The sequence below is a fragment of the Chanodichthys erythropterus genome, chromosome 8, assembly GCF_024489055.1.
Source record: "Chanodichthys erythropterus isolate Z2021 chromosome 8, ASM2448905v1, whole genome shotgun sequence".
Classification (NCBI taxonomy): Eukaryota; Metazoa; Chordata; class Actinopteri; order Cypriniformes; family Xenocyprididae; genus Chanodichthys; species Chanodichthys erythropterus.
In genome coordinates this window covers 40,905,905-40,920,854 of record NC_090228.1, presented here as the reverse complement: position 1 = coordinate 40,920,854, position 14,950 = coordinate 40,905,905, and positions in this window count along the sequence as shown.

Here is a 14,950-nt window from a genome sequence, read left to right as displayed (position 1 = left end):
ATTGATGAGGCTGGATTTAACCTGACAACAGTGAGAAGAAGGGGAAGAAACATCATTGGCCACAGGGCTATTGTCAATGTACCAGGGCAACGTGGGGGTAACATTACCCTTTGTGCTGCCATTACACAGAATGGGGTCCTCCACCGCCATGCCAACTTGGGTCCTTACAACACTGACCTCATTCTTACATTTTTAGACAGATTACAGATTATCACAGCAGCAAACCAAAGGGACCAGATGCAATACATTGTCGTCTGGGACAATGTAGCTTTCCATCGTTCTGCTCTGGTCCAAAACTGGTTTCATCAACACCCACAATTTACAGTTCAATACCTTCCACCATACTCCCCCTTCCTAAACCCCATCAAGGAGTTATTCTCAGCATGGCGGTGGAAGGTTTATGATCTTCGGCCCTATGTCCAGATGGCCCTCATTCAAGCTATGGAGGAAGCATGTGATCAAATTGAAGCAGCATCCATACAAGGGTGGATTCGTCACTCCAAAAGATTCTTCCCACGTTGCCTTGCAAATGAAAATATATCCTGTGATGTTGACGAGGCCCTGTGGCCAGATCCAGCTAGGCGGAGAGATGTTTAGTTTAATTTTTTTTAATTCAGTACTGAACTGGATATGTATATTGTTACAGTATTACTGTAATCTTACAGTACAATGGTTCATTCAGTAATGTTCTGTATGAAAACTGGAAAATGTTTTGTTATGAATGTTTTGTTGAAATGTTCAGTATTGACTGACTTGAGGACATGAATAGAAATAAATATTTTCATTAGTTTGCACAATTGGTGTCATGTGGTGTTGGTGAATTTATTTTTACACTTTCTCTGTGTAAATGCTAAAAGTGTTTTAGGTTGAGCACAGGAGTGTTTAACTGATTCAAACAGAGTCAGACCATATGATGGTTGTGTTTATGTTATGACAACAAAATAAGGTTTTTATAAGACATTGTATAGTTTTGACAAAAGTGTTTCATTTTGCAAATGATCTGAGGTGTTGTACTACTTTGGTGTAGTGTTGTGCTAATTGTGTGAAGGGATTTAAAAAAATGGGCCCTGTTTTCAAAATTGTGCTTAAGCAATTGAAAAAAACTGTAGCATCCACAATTTTCACTCCAATACCTCCCACCATACGGTCCCTTCCTCAAACCCATTGAGGAGTTTTTTGTTTGTTTGTTTGTTTATTTTGGCATGGAAGGTTTACAATCTCCAGCCCTATGTCAGGATATGCCTCATTCAAGCCATGGAGAAGGCCTGACCGAACTGATGCAGGATCTGTGAAAGGATGGATTCACTTTTCAAGAAGATTCTTCCCTCGCTGTCTTGTGTGAAAGGACATCGCCTGTGATGTGGATGAAGCGCTATGGACAGATCCAGCTAGGCCAAGAGATGATGCTTTGGTGTTTTGTCTCCACAAATATTTTTGTTTGTGTAAAATATTATATTTAGAATATGTTCTAATTTTCAGTGCAAAATATAACCTTTGGAAAGGCATTGATGTATTGAATGGTTTTACAATGTGGTGAGAAATAAATATTTTCATCAATGTGCAGTACTGATCTTGTGTTTATATATATATATATATATATATATATATATATATATATATATATATATATATATATATATATATATATATATTCATGTACTTTACTCTAACAATATCTCTGAAAAAAATCAAACCCAGACTATATAATTAGAAAAGTATAAAAGTTACAAGTGTTTAAGATTGAGCACAGCAGTGTGTAAATGAATCAAACAGAATCAGGATGTATGAATCATGTGTGTTCCACACGGTGTCAAAGTTGGGTTTTGTTAAATTAATGTAAAGTTTTGAATGAAGTGTTTCATTTTGCAAATTATCTGAAGTGTTGTGCTACTTTAGTGTAGGGTTGTGTTAATTGTGTGTAGTGTTTTGACAAATCGGGCCCTGTTTTCAAAATTGTGTTTAAGCAATCGTAAAAAACTGTAAGTAGTTGTGATTTCCTGCATTCTAGTGGATTTTTGGGTGGTCTGCTAAAGACCACTTGCACCCATGTGCAATACCTGAACTTATTCTGGTTCATGTTTGGCATCAAGAATTGTAGGGCCTTCTAGACTTGAGCTGAACATTCAACCATAAAACTATTGTTGTGCCTAAATGATTGCCTATGGACCACAAAAAAGCCTCATACATAGACCAGTGTTTAAGATTTAACCTAGGTAGGTTGATTGATATTTTGAATGAATGGTATAACTGAAACCTAGCCTATGTTGTGAATGATTGTATTCTTAAGAGCACTTAATGATTTATGTTCAGCCAAAAATGACAAGATTAGTTAGGGAGGGACATTGTTCTTCATTCAAATCCTCCCAGCACATGGTCCATCAGAAACAAAGTGCAACAAAAAAAATGTTATTAAACAGTAGAACTTTTTCAAGTAATAAAACAGATGAATACATTACACAAAGAACTTAAAAGGAGGCATAATCAGTATCAAATACAGATCAGAAGCTGGTAAAGTCCTTGTCTATGATCTGTGGGCATGGTTATACTGGCCTGTGGCCTTCTTGGAGGCCTTGATGATATCTGAGGAGGGCTCCCATTTGAAGCAGGGCTCCAAATTGGCCATCTTTATGGTCATTATTGATGACAAGGTGCCATCCAATGCTAGGCTGTTTCTTCTTTTGGTTTTGTTCAGTCCCACATCTGAAAACACCCTCTCAGCGTCTGTTTAATTGAGAAACTCCTCACCCAGAAGGTCATGCTCCTCTTGTCCATGGTATGGGAGGAGATGGGGAAACCTATTTATGAAAGTAGAGTTACAAGTTGTTAAGTTTTAGGTATATTGTCATCAACCAGCAGCAATTCATACAGATCTTTGAGGAGAAGCCACATAAGAATAGCTCATATGCAGTTTAGGAGTGAACATACCTCATTATAAAACACAGGGTATTTTAGCTAAGATGATACAGATAATAATTAGAGAAAAAAACTAACATTTCAACAAAGTACAGTACATCTTCGATGTCACTTGCAGCCCTCTGCCGTACATCTATGAATTTGGCATGTTTGATCAGTGGCTCTTTCAGTGGCAGCTTCTTAAGTGCATAATCCACAGCACTTGTCAGGAAACACAACACAGCTTCATGGAATGAATCCACCTGCTGTGGTGTGATGTCACCCTCGTCGAGTAATCTGTTAAGTTTAGCCCTGGTTGTGAACCCAATGTTCAACTTTCTTCCTGTCACAGATACAGCATATCAGGTTAACATAAATGGTTTAACATGCTGATGTGGCAATATCAGCTAGACACATAGGGCAAGAAATTCAACCAGAAACTCACGGTTAATGGAAGGACTACCATAAACCTTTCTACGTTTCTACTCATGAAGTGGCAAAAAGGCTAGGTACAAGGCTAAATATCACATTTAACATATCACACTGTTTGATCATATCAATAGTCAAACACTAACCTGGTAAATGGTTTGCCTTCTCTTTAAAGGCAATTTCACAAGGCTCCTCATGACCCTGCAGCGCTGCTGGAACCATAAACTTGGAACATAGCTTGCGTACGAATTTCACCATCTGTAACAGACATTTAAAAAAATAGTAGGTCAAACTTGGTTTAGAGGATCGCTAAAGATATCAGCAAGAAACACATAATGGAAAAAACAGCAAAATCCAATCCCACCTCATCATGTAACAAAAATATTTGTAGTGATTTTTACTTTGTCCGTCCAAGGACGCGAAGTAAAATAGGGATTGGTACTCACGTCACTGCTGACGTTGTGATTTTGGATCACACGTCTCTTAAGGTGTGGTTATGAGTACATCAGATAACCACTTTCCTCCCCTCTAGAATTAATGTAAAGTGGTTAGCTGATTTATCTGAAAGATTGGTGAAATTGCTAACTTGTAGAGCCTTTTCTGTATTATCAGCACAAGGAAGACACAAGTGTAATAAAATAAATTTTATTAACAAAAAGATAAACAAGAATAACTAACACAACTACTAAATGAATACCATGAATGATAAAGGAATAAAGTGCAGAAGATACATAGAATACAAGTGATTAAGTTGAGTGTGGCTATAGAAGAGTTACGTTATCTTAGGGAAAGATAAACTGTTTCTCTGAAAATAATAAGGTGGAGAACCTTATTATGCACCAAACAAATAAACGAGAGATTATTTGTTATTAACTAACATCAGCTATATTACATCTAATGGAAATTAGGAAATTATATGCTGATAAAATACAACAATGCCAAGGTCTCTGGAAAGAGGTTTGGTTAAGTGATATTTACGTTCCACTTGGTCGAGTCCGATGATGGTGACGTCTTCCACTGGTTGTGCCGGGTGACAGTGCAGTGGGGAGAGGAGCCAGAATCTGTTTCAACAGTCTTGAACACGAAGCTCTGTGGGATGCTGATCTCCTGGAGCACCAAAGGGTCCTAAAATCTGGAACACGCAGATGAGGCCCTGGTGTAGGTGCAGAAGGTCCTTAACAATCTGGAACACGCAGACGAAGGTACCTTGAAGTGAAGGTTTGCTCTCCTGAGCTTAACCTTGTTGCGGATGTCGTCACTGTTTCGCTGGATGGAAACTTTGAACGTAGTGTTGGTTAACGTCTCTTTCCTCAAAAGCTGGAGGCTTAGAACATGGTCGTCTCTGTTGTTGTCTCTTCTGGATGGACCAGAGGCTCAGAACGGTATATCTGTTAACATCTGTCCCCTTGCAGGACAGACTCAGAACGGTATATCTGTTACGTCTTCCCCCTTTCAAGGGCAGACTCAGAACAATATCTGTTATGTCTTTCCCTGTTTGAAGGGCAGACTCAGAACAAGGAGTGTCGGTAGAAAGGGTACCTTTATCCCTTTCCGATGAGGAGGAGATTGCATTTTGGCGCTTTTCCATTCAAGTGCTGTGATTGGCTGCTGGCATCAGAGGGGACACACACAGTGTGGCCCACCCTTCTCTCCCCTGTGGAACTCATTTGCATGAAGCACAAAGTTGGAAGTCTTTACAGTGTCTTTAAAGTTTGCCGATGCATTTCTCACTTTCCAAACCACCACCAGAATACCTTTGGCAATATTCTAAACAAATAGAGACTAAACATGATGGAAAAAGATTGAACTGTCATTCAATTGTACCTTAACAGCTGTATTTGTATCAGATGTTGCACTACAAATGGCTGTCACTGAGAATACTTATTTCTGTGAATATGTGTGAAATGGATGTGTAGTTTGCATCAGTTCTAAGGTTTTCAAACATAGTTTTGAATGGATTTGGGTGGATCTTTGTGATCTTTCTTTGTTTCACCCATTTCTGCTAAGGTCCCAAGGAATTTTTATGGCAGTCTCTGGCCAACATTAGGAAATAATGTCTAGATGGGTGAAGGGCAGTAACTGCCTGTGGACCAATGAGAAGCCTTGTCCTTCCCAGGCTTGGTACAAGAGGTCTTCTTCTTACCCTCTAAGAGAGGTCTGGATGTTGTCCTTCCATCTTTATCTGATGGCGTTGGACAGTTTGTTTGTGTTAGGCCACCAAGATCCAATCAAAATGTAGCAAACGTTTGTCCGCTGTTACGGACAGAGAGAGGCCCGGCCATAAACTGGGCCCTAGAATGTGCTGTTCACTACATATTGACGACTGCTCTCACTGAAGAAGCAAGTTGAAAGAAGTGAAAGTTGGTACGGTTGCTTGGAAGAACAGCAGGTACACTTCTGTCATGGGGTCAGTGAATGTCTTTGCAAGCCTCTTGAACCTGGCCTGATTTTCATCTTGAATCAATAAATAAATAACACCAAACAAGAGGTTATCATTAATACAAATATGTGACTAACAATCCAGGTAGTTGCTGCATAATGAAATTGAAATTGATGACCATACTAGCAGATTTGTTGTAGCTGGCCAGAGGTTCATACAGCCTCAGGATCCTGGTCACACAACGTTCAAGGCTTAGCCAACAAACCGAGATATGCAGGAGGACCTCCATGTACTCCGCTTCATGGAGCTCACAAAACTCTGTTTTAGACATTTAATTCCATATCATATATTTTCTACAGCACAGCATTTCAATATTGCACTTAATAGTATCAAAGATACATACCTGTCAGGTATCCTTTCCGATTTGTACTACCCTTGAACCAGTAACCGATGTCCACTACCATATCCTCCAAATCAAAACCGAACACCTGCAATGCATTAATCAAATCATAACACATTCAGTCAATGCATGTAATTAGGATACAGATAAAAATTTACATGTAAAGATAAATCAAGTCTTAACTCACTTTAAAAAATCCCACTCCTGCAGCTTTGGCAGTGTTATGTGCCATGTGACAAGGACAACCATGAATATAGGTGTTGGGATGGTTCTGGAGGACCCTAGAGGCAATGGAATTATGTGGTCCAATATTCACAGCTGCATTGTTGACTGAGAGACCAATGCAGTTCTCCCAAGGGATGCCATGTTCCTCTAAGGTGCCGTTAATTTTGGTGAAGATCTCACTTGCTGTCCCACTTCTTGTCCCACTTGTTGTGCACATACTTAAAAACTGGTGAACAACTTTGCTGCCCATAAAGACCCGGACAGTAAGCGGGTTCATCTTTTCCACTCCTATAATAATGACAAGTTATAATCAATCAGATGTTCAAGTTGATAGATGTTTAAGAATACACAAAGCAAATGTTTTGCAAACGAGAAAAATCTCAAGTTTGGGAAATACCAGTGTCATTCGACCCATCAGTAACAAGGGTATATGGGGATTTTTTCATCTCCTTCACAAGCTCCTGTGTGAAATATGGTGCGAGTGCTTCATTGATAATGCACAATGACTTAGTCCTGGCACACCTGTACTCCTGCGCTGTCTTCGAGTCTCCAAAACATTCTTTTAGGAGAGGCCCCAGGTGGTCTGCAAAGGCTAGGGGGATGTTGTGAACTACCAACCCAGCTGTCAATTTGACCTCAGCCCTTCTTGTCTGTAATAAATTAAATTATTAATCCTCCCAAAAGACCATAGTTTATTTCAAATAGACACCTGCGATAATAGGGCACAGGTAAAAAAAAAAAAAAACCTCATTCAGCAACTAAGATCTCAAATTAAGAAAACTGGACTATACTACACTGAAATACACAACCTTAAATTAGTCAAAACTATCAACCATGACATTACCATGATCAACTACAACTCAAAACTCTTTTCTGAACCTTTACACATATCATACCTTAACCTCTTGTGCAGACATCCCCCCAACAGAGGAAACAGGCATTGCATATTGAAATATTGTGGCTGTGGACTGTAGTGCCTTTTGCTTTTCTTGGTGGCCTTTGGTTTTTATGTGGCACACTACATCTGCAACACCCTGGTGGCAACATGAATTTTCAACACGGCAGACTGCACACCAGTAGTGCGTGTTGCGGCTCCCTCTGGTAATAAATGGCCATGAAGAGGTCCACTCCTGTTTGAAAATGGATCTATATGTTGCTGCTCCAGCCAGAGCACGACTCTTCTGGCCCTGCTGTTGGATTAGGGGGGTCTCATCTATCTGTCCCTCTGTGTCTTTTTCCATCTGACATGTTGCTCGTTCCATTTGTCCTGTCTGTTGCTCTTCTACATGTGCTTCTATCTGTCCTTCATGTTGCTCCTCTGCATGTTCGTCTATCATTTCTGCCTGTTGCTTCCTCTGTCCTGTTCGTTCCTCCTCTGTCTGTCCTGTCATTTCTATCAGTTGTTCTGGCTGTTCTGTCAGTGTGTTTGTCTGTCTTTTTTCACTTGGATTATTCTTTAAATAAAATAAAAGGTTTCGCTTTTGTCCTGGCAGAGGTCTCTTTTGGGACATCTTTGAAACCTTATAGAATACATGTTCATGTTGGTTTAATAACTTTACTCTCGGTTAAAAAACGAGCCTTGCCTAACTTCTGTTGAACAAATTTTCCATATTTGTTAAATTCTTTGGAATACATCTCTTACCTGTTTGAAAAGGTGATGTTAAGTTCTACAGAAAATAATCTTCATCCAAAGTGAGTCCTTTTGGCCTGTTAATAAAAAGATAAATGCCATATGAATAAACAATGCTAGGAACTGATGTTTTGAACATGCAGCAGCCTATACTATGAGGTTAACAAGGTGCTCTCCTGCTATGACAGCTGATTCACTCATGTTCACAAACGAACACACAAGCAAATTATTTAATTCAAGATGTAAAGTTTAAGAGCGCAAGTACTCAAGGATGACATTTCATTGTAACATACCTAGTCTCAGCTGAGCTCAGATTTTCATCACCAGTCGTCTCCTCGCAGTAGTTTTCCCTGGTTTTCCCCGCTGTCTTTCTTGTATCTTCTTCTTCTGTTACTTGCTTCAAGGTGCAGCGCATAGGGTTCAGGGACGCTTATTAGTGCCATCTGTTGTCGGGGAGCTTGAAAAGGAATGAGCGATTCAGCGATTCTCGCCTCAAGATTAGATTTTTTTTTATTTATTTTTTTTGCGTGAGAAATGTGATGTGTGGCGTGAGTGCGTGTAAAAACAGGCAAAACCGTGTGTCACACGGCGAAAGCGTGAGAGTTGGCAGCTCTGCAGAGGGTAACGACGCATAGTAACGACATGGAAGACGACACATAGTAACGACGCATAGCAACGACATGGAAGACGACACATAGTCATGACACATGCAGCATTGACATGCAAGACGACAAAGTCAAACGACAAGGACCGATGACAGGAGTAAGCGGAGACGACACATAGCATAGACGGACAGCATGTCGACATAATTTTGGCACAAATGGAACCTCATAATATTAGCTGTGTAAACTTTGTTTATGCACTGTTTAAGGCAAGCGCGAGCTCTGGGGGTGGAGAGTGCGCGATTTAAAGGGGCCACAACCTGAAATCGGCTCGTTTCTTATTATGCCCCAAAATAGGCAGTTAAAAAAAATAATTAAAAAAAATCTATGGGGTATTTTGAGCTGAAACTTCATAGACACATTCAGGGGACACCTTAGACTTATATTACATCTTTTAAAAAAAGTTCTAGGGCACCTTTAAAGGAAAGAACAACAGAAAGAATCCAAACAACATGCACTACTGGTCATTCCACCTTGTTTACAAGTAATTTATCCGGGTTAAGTTGAATAAAATAATAAGAATATTAATAAGACCTCCAAACATTGATTATGAAATCATACTGTTGTCATCACTGGGGTAATAAGATAGAAATGTTATTGGCAATGGATCCAAGAAGATGCAGAGATCTCTAATCTTATTCTTAAAGTAGCTCATGAGCAACAGCAAAAGAAGACTGCAATAAAATCTATATTAGGAAAATGATAAAATGCATTTGGGAAATTATATTTGGCTGTCTCAATTGCAGAAATCATTCTAAAAGAGTTATTAGAAGTAAGTAGAGAAAGTTTAGACATTGTTGCATGGGGAAAGCTGTCCTGTAGTGTTTAACTATGACAAAGATGTTGGAATTCCACTGCTAAAAGTATATGTTCCCCATTTAGATCATGATCTGCTGTGGCAGAAATAAAAAGATTTTATTTTAATTAATGGCCAGTGGGGGGTGTGCAAGAATGTGAATGATGGTATGAATGATTATTTTGCCAAAACAGCTGTGTATACATTTTTAATATGTGGGCCCATGGCAAATTATGCCCATTAAAAAGAAAATAAGACCATGGATGAATTGGGTCAAGTATCCTGGTCGGTTCCTGGATAATTGTTGTGGCAAAAATAGAATAGAAAAGAAAAAGCAATGCCATACTTGCGCAGCCTATAACACAGGAAAGCAGATCAAGCAAGCTTGCTCTGTTCACCCCACATCTAACTTACTTTTCAGCAGATTATGAAGGAGCGCCCCGAAGCGCAAAGCTCTAGGACCTTCCCGTAAAATCGCCCCTCCCCCGCCACAAAATAATTTTAAGGCCTCTTTGAGTGTATAAGTGAAAGAGCCTCGAGAGAGAGATCTGCTTCAGAGGCTGAGAAGGTCTCGCCTCGGCGTTAGAGCCACGGTGCGAAATTCAGGGCCCCTGAGGTCCTTGCAGCAACATCCCACTCACATCACTGAAAAGCGGGATGCACGGTAAAAAAATACTTCCAAAGGGCCGATCCGCTAGGGGGCTTATCTTCTCGCCATGATCCCCCGAGTCGGGCGGAAAAGTTTGGCGGCCCTAGGACCTATTTCAGGGGTCGAAAGGTCAAAAAAGACTTGAGCGTATGCCAATCCAGTATTTTATAAATATAGCTTGGGACAGCCCCCGTACGGAGACAAAAGGTCGCAACGTCTCGTGATTTGAGATTCGGACTCCCCAGGGGCGGCGGCGGACATCCGGAGGCTGGTGACACTAAGGGGGACACTAACGGAGGCAGTCAGGAGCTTAAGCCAGTACAGCGTCCTGCTGTAGAGGAGGCCCGCCAGCCCGTAGACCTCTATAGGGTAGTGGTGACACTGAGGGAGGCTGTTAGGGGCGTGAATAACTACAGCAGCCTGATGCAGAGGAGGCGCCGCCAGCTCTCCGACATCAACCAGCTCTTTGCCTTCTGGCAGCCCCTTGGGGAAACACAACCTGAGGGAATCCACTCTCATAAGTCCGTCTTCTCACAAAGGGCTCATTTAAACCGTTTGTGTGACGAGTAGGTGTGTTTGCTGACTCTTTGCATTTCTCGTTTTTTCAGGAGCCAACGATGCTGTCCAAGTGGCGCCCCCAAGTGAGCAGGCGGATGAAGAGGATGAAGAGGACGATGCTTAGAGGGGCCAACCAGACCATTTTCTTTAAAATTTTTATTTACATTTTCTTTGATTGTTCCGTTTGTTGTTGTGTTCTAATGTTCTTTTTTGTGTTTTTGTTGTTCAATAAATGTTTGAAACATTCCTACTGTCATGTCTTTTTTTGATGCAAAACACATTTATACACATTTCATAACCCTAAGTACCAGAAGGTCCCAAATGACTTAAAAGGTAATGGAATGCATCCGACTGAGTGTGCTTAGTACAGTTATAGGGTTTTATTGTGTAAGTAGCATATCTTTGAGTTTTCAGCTCATATCACCTGGGAACACTGTGGAGGAAAATTCTGAAAATAAGGTCAAAGGAAGGTCTCGGGGGGCCTCTATCGAACGCGCCCTCCCCCGAGGTCCTGGGCCCCGGGGTCCTGGAGTTATGGGTGGTCAAAGTAGTCAAAAAATTCATATCTCGGGCACCGAGTGGCCCCGGAGCTTGAGCAGGGACTCGTTGGAAAGGTCTCGATGTCCCCTTTCCAACGAGCCCAACCATGTCGGGTTCGGGAGCTAGAGCCCCCAAAACAAAAGCATCCCACTTGCCAATTATGTGATGGCCACCAAATAATGGGTCAGCGGAAACTGCCTTTCCTATGCCATTGAGGCGTAAAATGACTTGGAAATTAGATGAATCTGCTCGGTTGAGTGTGCTTAGTACAGTTAGAGTGTTTTAATCCATAAAAACTGACATTAAATGTGAAATATCATATACAAACACTGTGTCTTTAAATAAATGATGCAATACTCTGAGGTTGGATACAATTTCCCATCCCTTAATTTCCCCATCCCTGATTGGTTGGTTTTTCCTCTTTCCAATTTCCCATCCCTTTGAACTGAGTTTGGATCCAATTTCCCATCCCTTATTTTCCTGTCCCTGATTGGTTGGCCTTTTCCTCTGTCTTCTTTCCCATCCCTTTGAAGCTGAAGTTGGATCCAAAAGTATATAAAAGGCCTCTGCCCCGACAATCTTTGTCATTCATTTACACTTTTTTCACCTGTACCACACCTCTGATCACCCTACACCCTCACTCACTGCACCACGGTTGCCGACAACTTCCGCACTTTTGTTTCACCCTTTTGTTTTCCTGCACCTTGTGTTTTTCACTGCCGTTATTATTATATATTATATATTTGATTTTGTTAATTATTTTATTAACTATAGTTATATTTTATTATATACATACACGATATGCCTAACAGCGATTGCCCGCTGTGCCACCGTGGCTACAGTCAGCTTAGCCAGCACCTGGGGGTGAGCCACGGTGTCTGCAATAAGGCGGAGAGAAAGCTACTAATGGCCATTCCATCCTGGAGGGTGGACGTGCGCAAGGGCACCTGCCCCCTGCCCGCCTGCGGGTGACCTGCTGTCTTCCCTTCGCTCTGAGGCCAAAGTTTCTCGCTCTGTTCTGACCCCATTGTGTGTTTTCTTTTCGCAGACGTCCTCCTCAAAGAGTACCGGGGCCACCAGGAGGGGGCCTCGAAGATCTTCAGGATCCGCCACTTCATTGGGTACATGGCGGCGGGGCAGACCAACCTGGCCAGCCTGGGCTTCCTCACCAAACGGCGAGGATGCGGCCTTGGCACAACAGCCTGAACCAGGCCAAGATCGCTGAGCCAACGGTGCACCACTACCTGAAAAACGTGGCCCAGTTCCTGGCCTAATTGGCCAAGATGGTGGGGCTGAACCGGGAGATCAAAACGATGATTCGGTCCGTGCGGCGGAAAGTGGTCATGCATGAGGTGAGGGTGAAGCAGGCCAAGGAGGGCCGCCTCATCGCCAAGGCCTTCTCTCCGGCAGTGCGTCGCATCCGCCAAGGCCGCCATCCCTGACATTCTGGGTGAGTTTTTGCCTCCTCTCACACTCATCTCTCCGACCTCGCGCACGTCTCGACACTTAACGCTTCTCTCTTTTCTCGCAGCCCATCTCAGGGAGACGGCCGACAGGGCCGTGCAATGGTCCTTCTATGGGCACCTCACCACCTACTTGGCCTGTATATACAGCCATCGAGGTGGGGTGTTCCAGAACATGACCATTGCGGAGGTGGAGGCGGCCAAGACCGGGTCAAAGGAGGGGTGCTTCGTCATCAACGTGAGTGCTTTTATTTTTCTCTCTCTCTCTCTCTCTCTCTTTCTCTCTTCACGGTTCTCCCTCTTACGCCGCAAGCTTGTCTCTGTTTCCACAGATCTCGACCCACAAGACGAACCAGGCCTTCGGGGCGGCCCAGCTGGCCTTGAGTGGCGAGGAGTACGGGTGGCGAGGAGTACGGGTGGCTCACAGACTTCCTGGACATGAGGCCCTACTTGGTTGGAGGTGAAACGGCACACTACTTTTTCTTCACCTGCAAGCCCAGCTCGTGCAAGACTCTGAACCAGTATTTTCAGGAAGCATGGGCTGGGATGGGCCTCCCAGGGAGTCCCACCTTCACAGACATCCGGACCTCCATCGCCACTCATGTAAGCGTTCCTCCGCGGCTTTCTGCCAGTTTCTGAGTTTCTGACATGCGTGCGTTTTTCATTTCTAACCATGCTTTCCTCTCTTCGCACAGGCCAAGACATTTGCACACCACTGGGGATCGGAAGAAGGTGGCACAATTCATGTGCCACGACACCTCCACGGCCGACCGCTTCTACGCTCTCAACCTGGACGCCAAGCAGGCGGCCGAACACCGCCGTCTGTTCGAGGCGGCCGTGGAGGGTGAGGACGCCGCCCCGGGGTCCCCGAAGGCCTGGAAGAAGACTGGAAAGAGAGACGGGAAGAGTTTGGGCAAGCGGCCAGCACTCGCCGGCAGCCCGCCCACCTCCTCCAGCCCGTCGCCCTCTGGCAGTCCGTCGGGGGAGAAACGCCCGAGGGAATCCGCTTCCGTAAGTCCGTCTTCTCACGGGGGGGTTTGTTTAACCATTTGTGCGCAGAGTAGGTGTGTTTGCTGACTCTTTCTCACTTTTTTTCAGGAGCCGACTACACCATCCAAGAGGCGCAAAGTCGGCACTCCGAGGAAGAGGGGATTCCCTCTGGCTCACCTGAATGATGAAATTGGCAAAGAGGGCCCGGAAACAAACCGTTTTCTTTTAATTTTTTTGTTTTAAATATTCTTTTCTCGTTCTGTTCTGTTGCTATAATGTTTGAAACGTTCCTACTGTCATGTCTTTTTTTGATGCAATACACATTTTTTATACACGTTCAATTTAAAAACAATTGAGGGCAAAATAATATTGACCAAAAAAAAAAAACACTGGGAATAAAAAAAACAAAAACACATCTGCTGCTATTGGTTAACAAAGGGGAATTTAACGACCTCTATTTTGTGGATCTCATTACTGATTCTGACTCATCACGAGAGGTGAGATAATCTGTCATATTTTTCTTAATTTATGCAATTAAGTGTTATTATAAATGGCACGTTTGTACATTTCTCGACATCCATCGGTACAGTTGGGGTTAGTTCACCAGTACACGCCGCTCATAAAGCTGTATTGTCAGATTCTTATGAATTATAATCCGTATAGATATATTTTTGGGCCTAAACCTGAGCAGCCAGGTGAGTTATTTGAGCCAAGGTCCTGGAGGGTCACTGCAATAAAACAAGTAAAAAATGTTTAAAACAGTAATATCTTAGTCTAAACCTACAGTAATACTGTCAAACTATATATCGTTTGAAAGCTTGAAGTCTCTAGATGTTATATTTGTTGCCTACACACGTATAGTAATTTACTAATGTTATAAAATTACAATAATTTTTTTTTTTTTTTTTTTTCCCTTTACAGATCATGCCGAAAAGATACAGCTTCCGGTAAGTTGATCTATTCTGTGATCCTAGTTCCTTGTGCCATCACAAAGTGTTATGAATCGTTTATGACACAGTAATAAATCATTTTGCGTTATACACTGTGTGTTCGAACATGTTTTTTAAATTTTTCTCCTATTAAAATCATCTTTTCATATAGCAGTCAAGTGCCCGATGTGCCCCGCGTGGATTGTCAACATAAGCAAGCATCTGAGGACGGTCCACGAAGTGGCCAATGAGAAACAAAGAGGACTCTTGGCCCAGCTTGGCCGCCACAGAGTGAGGCTGGCCAACCTGGTTTGCCCACTCTGCGGCAAGCTGGTGAAATACCTCGAGAGTCACCTGGAGAAAGGCCACAGGGGCATGTCGGTAAGTCAGTCTTAAACTAAAACTTT